At 39.9% G+C, this 12561-nt stretch overlaps 1 protein-coding gene across 4 annotated transcripts in view; it reads left to right on the forward strand.

The window, feature by feature from the left end:
• The window catches only part of slc35a5 (solute carrier family 35 member A5), a 72261-nt gene that overhangs the window by 729 nt on the left and 58971 nt on the right, over positions 1–12561 (forward strand). For all 4 annotated transcript variants that reach the window (XR_011341655.1, XR_011341656.1, XR_011341657.1 and 1 more), the window contains exon 2: positions 10396–10503. The gene's annotated coding sequence lies outside the window, so the exon portion shown is untranslated. The remainder of the gene's footprint in view (positions 1–10395; positions 10504–12561) is intronic.

Here is a 12561-nt window from a genome sequence, read left to right on the forward strand (position 1 = left end):
GAGAGAGGAGGAGAGAGAGAGGAGGGGAGAGAGAGGAGGGGAGAGAGAGAGAAGGAGGAGAGAGAGAAGGAGGAGAGAGAGAGAAGGAGGAGGAGAGAGAGAGAAGGAGGAGGAGAGAGAGAGAAGGAGGAGGAGAGAGAGAGGAGGAGGAGAGAGAGAGAAGGAGGAGGAGAGAGAGAGAAGGAGGAGGAGAGAGAGAGAAGGAGGAGGAGAGAGAGAGAAGGAGGAGGAGAGAGAGAGAAGGAGGAGGAGAGAGAGAGAAGGAGGAGGAGAGAGAGAGAAGGAGGAGGAGAGAGAGAGAAGGAGGAGGAGAGAGAGAGAAGGAGGAGGAGAGAGAGAGAAGGAGGAGGAGAGAGAGAGAAGGAGGAGGAGAGAGAGAGAGAAGGAGGAGGAGAGCGGGGGGGAGGAGGAGAGCGGGGGGGAGGAGGAGAGCGGGGGGGAGGAGGAGAGCGGGGGGGAGGAGGAGAGCGGGGGGAGGAGGAGAGCGGGGGGAGGAGGAGAGCGGGGGGGAGGAGGAGAGCGGGGGGGAGGAGGAGAGCGGGGGGAGGAGGAGAGCGGGGGGAGGAGGAGAGCGGGGGGGGAGGAGGAGAGCGGGGGGGAGGAGGAGAGCGGGGGGGAGGAGGAGAGCGGGGGGGAGGAGGAGAGCGGGGGGGAGGAGGAGAGCGGGGGGGAGGAGGAGAGCGGGGGGGAGGAGGAGAGCGGGGGGGAGGAGGAGAGCGGGGGGGAGGAGGAGAGCGGGGGGGAGGAGGAGAGCGGGGGGGAGGAGGAGAGCGGGGGGGAGGAGGAGAGCGGGGGGGAGGAGGAGAGCAGGGGGGAGGAGGAGAAGGAATCCAGTCCATATCCCTCCCATTCCTGTACCTGTTCAAATTCTTCTTAAATATTAAAATTGAGCCTTCCTTCACCACTTCAGCTGGCAGCTGTTCCACACTCCCACCACTCTCTGTGTGAAGAAGTTCCCTCTCATGTTCCCACTAAACTTTCACCCTTAATCTATGTCCTCTGGTGAGAATCTCACCTACCCTCAGTGGAAAAAGCCTACCTACATTTATTCTGTCTATACCCCTTATAATTTTAATTACCTCTATTGCACTCTAGGCTCCATGGAATAAAGTACTCACGTGTTTAACCTTTCCCTATAACACAATTCCTGAAGTCTGGGCAACATCCTAGTAAATCTTTTCTGCACTCTTTCAATCCTATTGATACCTTTCCTGTAGTAAGGTAACCAAAACTCCACACAATACTCCAAATTTGGCCTCAACAGATTGTGTCTGTTTCAACCACTACCCTTAGCAGCCTATTGCAGACACCAACCACTCTCGTATGTATTGTCCTATGTATGAAGTTGCAGTGAGAAAGTTTGTTTTGTGCAATCCAGCTAGTCAACCCATTTATCTTTGGCTTGGCTTCGCGGACGAAGATTTAAGGAGGGGGTTAAAGTCCACGTCAGCTGCAGGCTCTTTTGTGGCTGACAAGTCCGATGCGGGACAGGCAGACACGGTTGCAGCGGCTGCAGGGGAAAATTGGTTGGTTGGGGTTGGGTGTTGGCTTTTTCCTCCTTTGCCTTTTGTCAGTGAGATGGGCTCTGCAGTCTTCTTCAAAGGAGGTTGCTGCCCGCCAAACTGTGAGGCGCCAAGATGCACGGTTTGAGGCGATATCAGCCCACTGGCGGTGGTCAATGTGGCAGGCACCAAGAGATTTCTTTAGGCAGTCCTTGTACCTTTTCTTTGGTGCACCTCTGTCACGGTGGCCAGTGGAGAGCTCGCCATATAACATGATCTTGGGAAGGCGATGGTCCTCCATTCTGGAGACGTGACCCATCCAGCGCAGCTGGATCTTCAGCAGCGTGGACTCGATGCTGTCGACCTCTGCCATCTCGAGTACTTCGACGTTAGGGATGAAAGCGCTCCAATGGATGTTGAGGATGGAGCGGAGACAACGCTGGTGGAAGCGTTCTAGGAGCCGTAGGTGATGCCGGTAGAGGACCCATGATTCGGAGCCGAACAGGAGTGTGGGTATGACAACGGCTCTGTATACGCTTATCTTTGTGAGGTTTTTCAGTTGGTTGTTTTTCCAGACTCTTTTGTGTAGTCTTCCAAAGGCATTTATAGTACAACAATAATTATAGAGAGTGCAGAGTTATAGAAGGAGATCAGTCAGAACAGAGCAAGGGCAACGGCAACATTATTTTACTTATGTGAGGTTTGATCAGGAATAATAGCAAAGGGAAAGAAACTGTCCTTAAATCTGATGCATGATCTTACACTTAGTAGATCTCCTTCCTGGGGAGGAAGTAGAAGAGAGTGTGACCAGGATCTGATGAATCTTTTAATGTGTTGGCTGCTTATGCGAGGTAGCAGGAAATGTCAATTGTGTGATGCTTTGAAATTCTCGACAGCTTGAGGAGCAGTCCCTGTCTCAACACATCTTGACAAGACACTATCAATGTTTCATCTGTAGAACTTGTTGAGAAGCAGCATACAAGTGCTAGTGTGACATCAAAGGAACGTGACCCAGTCCTTCTCATGCAACCACTAGTGGAGAGGGTCAAGAACTTCAAATTCCTGGGTGTCATTGTCTCTGAGGATCTGTCCTGGAGCTTCCACATTTAAAAAAAATTATTTAAAAAAAAATAAAATTTTCAATGACACAATACATTAAACTTACAAATAACAAAACATTCCCTTCCCTCCCCCCTTCTATACATACAGATCTGCACACCATCAGAGCTTACATTATCTTTTACGAATATTGAATACAGCTGGGGAAATCACTTTTGAGTATGTATTGTATCAGCATTTGTAGTCCTTTTTATTGTATTTGGTAGTACTGTAATAATAACATTTGAGATTGATTCCGGGAGGGTCTGTGTGTCTACTGCTTGATCCAGAACATCCATTAATAGGGGCATTAGTAATTCTTTGAAATGTCTGTAAAACTCGGGAGGGAATCGGTGATTTATTAGCCTGTTGTGTACCCTGGGCTTTTCAATGTCTTCTCTTGTAAAGGGGGTGTCTAGTACTATCTTTTCTCTCTTCTAGTTTTGGAAGTTCAACATTTGACAGAAATTATTTCATTTCATTCTTGTTTCTTAGTAATTCTGATTTGAATAATTTCATGTAATATTATGTAAAGATAGCCATTAATTTCCTTTTTTTATATGTTAGACTATCTATCTCTGTTTTTAGTGTTTATTATTCTTGATGACTCCTGTTTTCTTGCCAAGATGAGACTTTGTGCCTGTTCGCCTAACTCATTTTTGTTTAGTTTTTAATATAACGTTCTCTGTTTAATGTTTGTAATGTATTGTATATTAGCTTTTTATTCTCCATTTGTCTGTATTCTTCAGTTCTTTGATATTTTATATTTTTAATTCTGTAATATCTTTCTCCAAACTGTTTACTTCTGCCATATATTCATTCAAGATTTTTTTGTACAAGATATAATGTGTCCCCTCGGGTTTGCTTTGAGTGTCCCATATCAAAAAGCTGTTATTAGTAGATAGCTGATTTGTTTCACAAAATATTTCTATATGTCTCTTAATAAATTCTCATGTCTGTTCTTTTGAGTAACATGGCACTGAGATGCCATCTGTATACATTTTCTTGCTTTTCCATTATTGCAAAAGTTAATGTTAGTGGTGAGTGGACTGACCAAAGCTTCACTTGGTATTCTGCCTTTGTCACTACTTTTTAACTGGGCAGATATTAAAAATAAATCAATTCTTGAATATGAATCATGTACCCTTGAGTAAAAGGAGTAGTCTCTGCGGATTTAATTGCCTCCATATAGTGATAAGATTTAGATCCTTCGTATATGAAACTGTGGTTTTTGCTGCTTTTGCCTTCGTTACTATATTCTTGCAGATTTATCTAATATTGGGTCGAAGAAATAATTAAAATCTCCTCGATATCTCCTGTTTTTAAGAAGCTATCCTTCATAAAGACTTCATTGTCATAATTTGGGGCATAGATATTCATAAAGCTCCATGTTTCTCCATAAATTTTACAATGTGCCATTACATACCTTCCGGCCTGGTTAACCAATGTGCCTTCTATTAATACTGCTATATTTTTATTAATTAGAATCGCTACTCCTCTTGCTTTTGAACCAAAAAAAGATGATATTATTTGTCATACCCATCCTCTTTTCAATTCATCATGTTCTAATTTAGTAAGGAATTTTTCCTGCAGAAAGATTATATCTATTTTTAATTTAGTTAAGTATGCCAAGACCCTTTTCCTTTTCACTGTTCCATTTAACCCATTGATATTAAGACTAATAAACTTTAGTGTTTTATCCATAACATTTTTCAAACAAATATTGGATAACAATAAAATCTTTCTGACTTTTTAAATAATACTGCAGCATTTCCCTTTTGGGGAACATACACATTTCCACAAAAACATACATGCATCCCTAGCTCTGCCGGTTATGTAAGTAATAAAACCTGGAAGCCCACAAAAAAGGCCTATGGAATTTTCTGAGGAAGAACCCTCCCTTAATGCCATTTTTTTTAAACCGCTCCTCTCCAATGCCATTTTCCCCAATAGATTGGAGTCCCCACACTGCCACTTTCCTTTCTCTCCAGAGCTCTCCATATATATTACAGTGATTTTTTCCTTTTAGCAGTAAAAATAAGATGCTTCAATACTACAAGATTAAAAAAAGGTACATTTTTCACTTAGTCCTGTTTTGAAACGGTCTTTTCAGTTTTCATACCTGGCAAATTTAATCTTTTCACAGCTTTCGTAAAAATTCTTTCACTTCCTGATTCTTGAAAATTTTTCAATTACCTTCTGAAACATTGACCCTCAGCATTGCTGAGTAAGTCATTGAGAATTTTAAGTTTTTGGATCACAGTTGTCTCTTTACCTCATCAAATTCTTTGTTTGACCAAGGCATTCCTGGAAAAACATTACTTTTTCATTGTCCACCATTAATGGCCCATTGTTATTTTTTGAATATTCATATGCTGCTCCCAAGATCGTATCCCATTCCCAGTAACTTAAAAGTCTTACCAGGGCTGGTTGGTGTTGCTGCTTCTTCTGGGTCCGAGGATCCAGTGTGCCCTTTCAATTTTCAGCTTTGCATTTAGCTTGTTTTATCCCAGCATTTGTGAGATTCATGTTTCAAAAATGCTCACCAGATCTTTCCCCTCGATTCCAACTCTCAGTCCAATAATTCTTGCATTATTACGTCTGCTGAAATTTTCCATATGGTCGATCTTGTCCATCATTCCTTTTCTGTCAGTGTCCCATGTTTTTGCTTTCTCTTCCAGAGCCTCTAGCCTCTCTTGTCCAGTTCAGCCTCTACTTGCATCGTTTGTTCCATTAAGTCTTCCATGCTTTCTTTAATTTCCAATATCATATGTCTCTTATCGCTGATTCAATGCCTGTAAAGTGAGTGCACAAAGTTTCCATCTTGTTCAAAACATTGGCTGACTCCCCCCCCCCCCCCGCCCCCTCCCACCAGCTCTGCCGGGTTCAGCCGGTCCCAAGGCCCCTTCTGTGCCATTCCTCATCAGGCTTTTCGATGTTCCCAGCTGAGCTGCAGTTTTCGTTTTCAGTTCCTTTGGTCATTTAGTACTAGTTTTATCCATTTTTGACAATGAAATTCTGATTTTTTAAAAAAAACTTTCAAACTTTTTTTTAATACTTTTCCTGGAGAGCTCTTTCAGAACACATCTGCTTAGATCCTCTGCATGGGTATCCCCCCCCCCCGGAGCCTCCACACTGATGCAATTACAAAGAAGGCTCACCAGCGGCTATACTTTGAAGGGTGTCTGAGGAGATTCGGTATGTCACCAAAGGTCTCAAAAACTTCTACGGGTGTACCGTGGAGAGCATTCTGGCTGGCTGCATCACTGTCTGGTATGGCAGCGTCAACTCTCGGGACAAGAATAAACTCCAGAGTGTTGTGACATCACAGGCAGCAGACTTCATTCCATTGAGGACATCTACATGAAGTGGTGAATTAAAAAAGCAACCTCTTATCCTTAAAGACCCCCACAACCCAGGCCATGGGGAAAAGGTACAGGAGCCTAAAGATGGGCATTCAATGGCACAAGGACAGTGTCTTCTCTGTTATCATCAGATTCCTGAATAGTCAATAGTCTTCCTGAATAGTCTTACTTTTCATGCCCTATTATTTTTTTAATAGTCATGTTGTAAGATGGTTATAATATTGATCCTGCTGCAAACACTGAATTTCATGGCAATAAATTCTGATTCTGACACCATTGAGCAAATAGATCATGATGTTTCAACACCGATTTCTGACACTTGTATGAAGTGTCAAGAGGTGATTAAAATAAGGGTGAAGTTGGCTTTCAAACTTCTCTTTTGCAAATTAAATGGTGGAAAAACCTGGGCAAGGCAGTGTCACCTGTAATTCTTAAACCAGTTAAATCAGTTTCTCTTTCCATGGATGTTGCATACTTTCCTCAGTACTTTTTTTAAATTTTTAAAAAAATTTTGCACACTGAACCATATCAATCAAAATACATACAAATATTTTCTTCTTAAATATACACAGTGGCATTTTCTCCAAATTTCCCCCCCCCACCTTCCCTCCCCTCTTCCCACCCCCTCCAAACCCATTTAAAGTTCAACATATACAATACAATAAAACCATTAAACAATGTCATCACACAATGAAAATAAACAAGAAAATTGTGTCATCTACTGGATCAGTTCATTTCGTCTTATCATTTTAGGGTGTGGAGGTCCGAGGCAAGCCCTCTCTGTTATGTTCCATGTACGGTTCCCAAATTTGTTCAAATAATGTGACTTTATATTTTAAATTGTGTTATTTTTTCCAATGGAAAACATTTATTCATTTCCATGTACCATTGCTGTATTCTCAGGCTCTCTTCTGATTTCCAAGTTAACATTATACATTTTTTGCTACAGCTAAGGCTATCATAATAAATCTTTTTTTGTGCTTCATCCAGTTTGAGGCCTAATTCTTTACTTCTTATATTACTTAGCAGAAAGATCTCTGGATTTTTTGGTATGTTGCTTTTTGTGATTTTTATTTAATACCTGATTTAGATCTTGCCAAAACTTTTTCACTTTCTCACATGCCCAAATTGCATGTACTGTTGTTCCCATTTCCTTCTTGCAGAGAAAACATCTATCTGATAATGTTGGATCCCATTTCTTTAACTTTTGAGGTGTGATTATAACCTGTGTAACCAATTATATTGTATCATGTGTAACCTCGTGTTTATTATATTCATAGTTCCAGAGCATAACTTTTCCCATATTTCATTTTTTATCTTTATGTTTAAATCTTTTTCCCACTTTTGTTTGGGTTTATAGCTTATTTCATCATTTTCCTTCTCTTGCAGCTTGATGTACATGTTTGTTATAAATCTTTTAATTATCGTTGTTTCTGTAATCACATATTCAAAGCTGCTGCCTTCTGGTAATCTCAGTCTGCTTCCCAATTTGTCCTTTAAGTAGGCTTTCAGTTGATGGTATGCAAACATTGTACCATGAGTTATTCCATATTTGTACTTCATTTGTTCAAATGTTAATAAATTATTTCCCAAAAAACAATTTTCTATTCTTTTAATTCCTTTCCTCTCCCATTCTCTAAAGGAAAGGTTATCTATTGTGAAAGGGATTAGTTGATTTTGCGTCAATGTAATTTTGGTAGTTGGTAATTTGCTTTTTTCCTTTCTACGTGATTCTTCTTCCAAATGTTGAGCAGATGGTGCAGTACTGGTGAATTCCTATGTTGCAACAGTTTTTCATCCCACCTATAAAGTATATGTTCCTGTACCTTCTCCCCTATTTTATCTAACTCTATCTTAGTCCAATCTGGTTTTTCCCTTGTCTGATAAAAATCTGATAAATACCTTAATTGTGCTGCTCTATAATAATTTTTAAAGCTTGGTAACTGCAAACCACCTGTACCATTCTGTTAATTTATCTAACGCTATCCTCTGTTTCCCCCCCTTTCCATAAGAATTTCCTTATTCTTTTTAGTTCATTGAAGAATTTCTCTGTTAAGGGAATTGGTAACGATTGAAATAGGTATTGTATCCTTGGGAAGACATTCATTTTAATGCAATTTACCCCCCCATCAATGTTAGTGGCAATTCTTTCCAATGTTCTGTTATCCTGTAATTTCTTCATTAATGGCTGATAATTTGTATAGGTGGCCTAAATTATTATTAAATCTAATGCATAGGTATCGGATTCCTTGTGTTTGCCATTTAAATGGTGATTCTTTTTTAAATTCTGTGTAATCTGCATTATTCATTGGCATTGCTTCATTTTTATTTGCGTTGATCTTGTACCCCGATATTTCTCCATATTCCTTCAATTTCTTATGTAGTTCTTCCATTGATATTTCTGGTTCTGTTAAGTATACTATGATGTCATCTGCAAATAAACTGATTTTATATTCTTTCTCCTTTATTTTTATCCTTTTTATTTTATTTTCTGTTCTTATCAGTTCTGGTAATGGTTCTATTGCTAAAGCAAACAGTGAGGGAGATAGTGGACATCCCTGCCTAGTTGATCTATTTAATTTAAATTGGTTCGATACATATCCATTTACTATCACCTTCACCAGTGGTCCATTATATAATGCTTTAATCCAATTAATATATTTTTCTGGTTGGTTGAACCTTTGTAATGCTTTGAATAAATAATTCCATTCTACCCTGTCAAAGGCTTTTTCTGCATCTAAAGCAACAGTCACTGTTGGTATCTTATTTCCTTGAACTGCATGGATTAAATTATTGAAATTACAGTCATTATCCACTGTTCGTCTTTTCTTAATAAATCCAGTTTGATCTCAGTACTTTAAGGATTTTCTGTGTTTACTTAATTTTTTTGCCTTCCATCTGCTCTCTATTCCATTCCATGCAAATTTTTAAACACCAACGAGATGCCTGCTTCATTTGAATAAACAGATGTCAATACAGACTCAATTTTCCACTTTTCTTTAATTTCTCATCATGTATGTATGCATAATTTAATTCAGTAAAATATTGGTCACCTTAAATTGAACATTCTTATGGTATAGCTGAATAGGTATCTGGCATGTCTTCACTGTAGAAGACACCAGCAACAAGCTAGGAATTCAAGTGTAAGTAAGAAGTAAGTATATTATCAAGGAGAAGGTGCTTGGGAAGCTGAAGGGTCACCTGGACTAGATGGACTACATTCTAAGGTTCTGAATGAGATTGTAGATGCATTAGCGCTTCTTGAAAGATCACTACTAAAGTCAGGGAGGTTTCTGAGGATTGTAAAATTGCAAATGTCACTCCACTCTTAAGAAGGGAGAGAGGAAAATGGGAGGAAATGACAGTTCACTTAGACCAATTTTGGTGGCTGTAAGAGTCATAAAGGTTGAGGTTTCACGGTAGTAAAACATGAAAATCTGCAGACACCGTGGCTGAAGTAGAAACAATGCTGGAGAACATAGTTTTACCCTTGTTCCGCAAGGGTTAATGATGGATCCCCTGCATCTTGTACTTCTAGGTTGATGATGCAGATGCCTTGTGGCCAGCTTTGCAGATGGTGCGAAGATGGGTGGAAGGGGAGGTAGCGTTTAGGAAGCAGGGAGAGACTCTCCATAGTTTGGGAGAATGGGCGAAGAAGTGGCAGATGAGATGCAACTTGGGGCACTTTGGCAGAAAGAATAAAGCTGTCAATTATTTTCTGAATGAGGAGAGGTCAAAAGGAACCTGGGAGCCCTAGTACAGGATTACCTAAAGGCTAATGCGCAGATTGAGTCAGTGGTAAGGAAAACAAATGTAATAGTGATATTCATTTTGAGAGGACGAGAATGCAAATGCAAGGATGGAACGCTGAGGCTTTATAAAGGTGCTGGACAGACTCCCTTTGGATAATAGTGAGCAATTTTGGGCCCCATCTCTAAGGAAGGATGTGCTGGCATTGGAGAGGGTCCAGAAAAGGTTTACAAAATGGTCCTAAGGATGAGGGGAATTAACATATTGGGTGCATTTGACGGCTCTGGGCTTCTATCCGATGGAGTTCAGAAGGATGAAGCTCCGCGAAACCTACCGAATATTGAAAGGGCCAGATCGAGTGGCGTGGAGAAGATGTCTCCACTGATGGGAGAGTCCAGGACCAGGGGGCACAACCTTAGAAGGATGTCCTTTTAGAATAGAAATGAGAAGAAATTTCCTCATCCAGGGGGTGGTGGTGAATCTGTGCCAACTCATTTGGTAGAAGTGAAAGTTGACGGGTTCTTGACTTGGGGCATGAAAGGTTACAGGGAGAAGGCTGGAGGATGGGTTTGAGGGGAAAATATATCAGCCATGATTTGAATGGCACAGCATGTCTTAATTCTGCTCCTACGTCTTGCAGTCTTATCAATATATTCTCTTTTTTTAAATTTGATTATTAGGCAAAGGCAATTTTTGGAGCAAAAGGTTAAGGAATGAGGCTTAACATATAGAAGAGTACCAACTACTGGAAATTTATAACCCTTTATTGAAGATTATCAGTTTGCGGAGTAAGTATGGATTCATATTCAAATTTTGTCAATTAATTTTGTTAATTTGCATTTTCAATTTGTCCAGTGTCTTTTGATTGTGCCTTCTAACTCCTGTTTCCACCTTGATATAATTGTGGTATTCTAGACAATTGATTTCATATAGCGACTATAATTTCAGTTGAACAAAATTGTTCTTGGTTTCAAATAGTCAAAGAATGGCCTGCAATAGCTTCTTTTTCTACTCAGTGCCATTGCAATATTACTGATGGGAATAGTCTGTAAACCAGGGGTTCCCAACTTGGGGTATATGTACCCCCAGTGGTACATTTGTGCTTTTCGGGGGTACATTGGGTCTGAGAGAATAACCACTACTGTACAATACATGGTGTTGTAATCTGCAGTCAGACTGCACAATGTCATGGTTTTTTTTATCCTTAATTTTTAGGGGTACATTGGAACCTATAAAAATGCCCAAGTGATACAGAGGAGCAAAAAAGTTGGGAACCCCTGCTGTAGACCACCAAATAATATTGTAGTGGCAAAGGCAATTAACCAACAAATATCTGGTAAATGGAAGAATGGATAGGAAATTGTCATATCGGTCGAGACAGTTTTGAGGAAGAATTTTCTTGAACTGCATGTTACAAAACCTACAATCGTTTGCAGGTGAAAGATCACAAGATAAAGGAACAGAAGCAGGCCACTAGGCCCATCGAGTCTGTTCTGTGACTACACTAAGCTAAACTATGAGTGATCTTGTATTTAGGGATCTTCTCAAAAAGAGTGATTAAAATATGATTGCTCTCACAGTTGGAGGGTGCAATAATATAATGTAAAATCATGTATTTATGTCTAAACGAGACCTCAACAGGATGAAAAAGGACTTGCAGAGTCAAGACTGGGGGGTAAGTTGAGGAGAAATTAAGACTTTCAGAGATTTTTCACAGTGCTTAACAAAACTCTATTTCAGTTAAAAACAAGACATCAAGGGTAACTAACTAAAGAAATAAAGGAAGGCATCAAATTAAAAGCTCATGTGTATAAAAGTGCCAAGAGTAGTGGGAAATCAGAAGAATGAGAAAACTTTAAAAAGTAACAAAGATCCATTAAGCAAGCAATAAAGAAATGAAAGATAGCACAAGAACTAGCAAAAATGCAAAAGTTTTTATATTTATATGAAGCAGAAAAGGATGGCTAAAGAGAACATAAGTCCCTTGGAAGATGAGGGGCAATTAACATTTGATAACGCAGAAATGGCTGAGGCTTTGAATTACTATTTTGTGTCAGTCTTCAGTGAGAAAGACGTCAAGTATGCCAAAGAGCGATGTTAAGGACATGATAGGAGATGAGAATTTCAATACAATTACTATCACTGAAGAGGTAGTACTGATCAAAACTAGCAAGTTCAAAGGTAGATTAGTCCCTCTGTCCCGATAGAATGCATCCCAGTGTCCTGAAAGAAATGGCTGAAGTTGTAATAGATTCACTTGTGACAAGCCCTAGCAGATTGAAAGACAGCAAATATATCACTATTATTTTAAAAGGGTGTAGACAAAGGACAGGTTGCTGTTGGCCAGTTATCTTAATGCCTGTAATCAGGAAAATGCTAGATGCTATCATTAACAAAGAATCAGGCAGACAGAATAGATATGTGAAGGCTAGTTTACGTTTGGCAAATTTACTGGAGTTTGAGGATATTACAAGTACAGTGGATAGAATGAAACGGGTGGATATTGCATACTTGGATTTCCAGAAGACATTAGATAAGATGCTACATAAAAGTGTTATCCATATGCTAAGGATGCACGGAGTTACGTGTAGTGTATTAGCATGAATAGATGATTGGTTAACCAACAGAAGGCACAGATTTGGGATAAATGGGTGTTGCTCTGGTGGTGAATTGAGTGTCACAGGGGCTTGTACTAGGCCCACAACTATTCATTAATGATTGGAAGAGGGCTCCAAGTGTAATGTATCCTAAGTTTGCTGATGACACAAAAAATGAGTGGAAAAGTAAATTGTGCAGAAGATCCAGAGAGATGTCGATAGGCTGAGTGAAGGTTGATAAGGGTCTGG

Source organism: Narcine bancroftii, chromosome 7, assembly GCF_036971445.1.
Source record: "Narcine bancroftii isolate sNarBan1 chromosome 7, sNarBan1.hap1, whole genome shotgun sequence".
Classification (NCBI taxonomy): Eukaryota; Metazoa; Chordata; class Chondrichthyes; order Torpediniformes; family Narcinidae; genus Narcine; species Narcine bancroftii.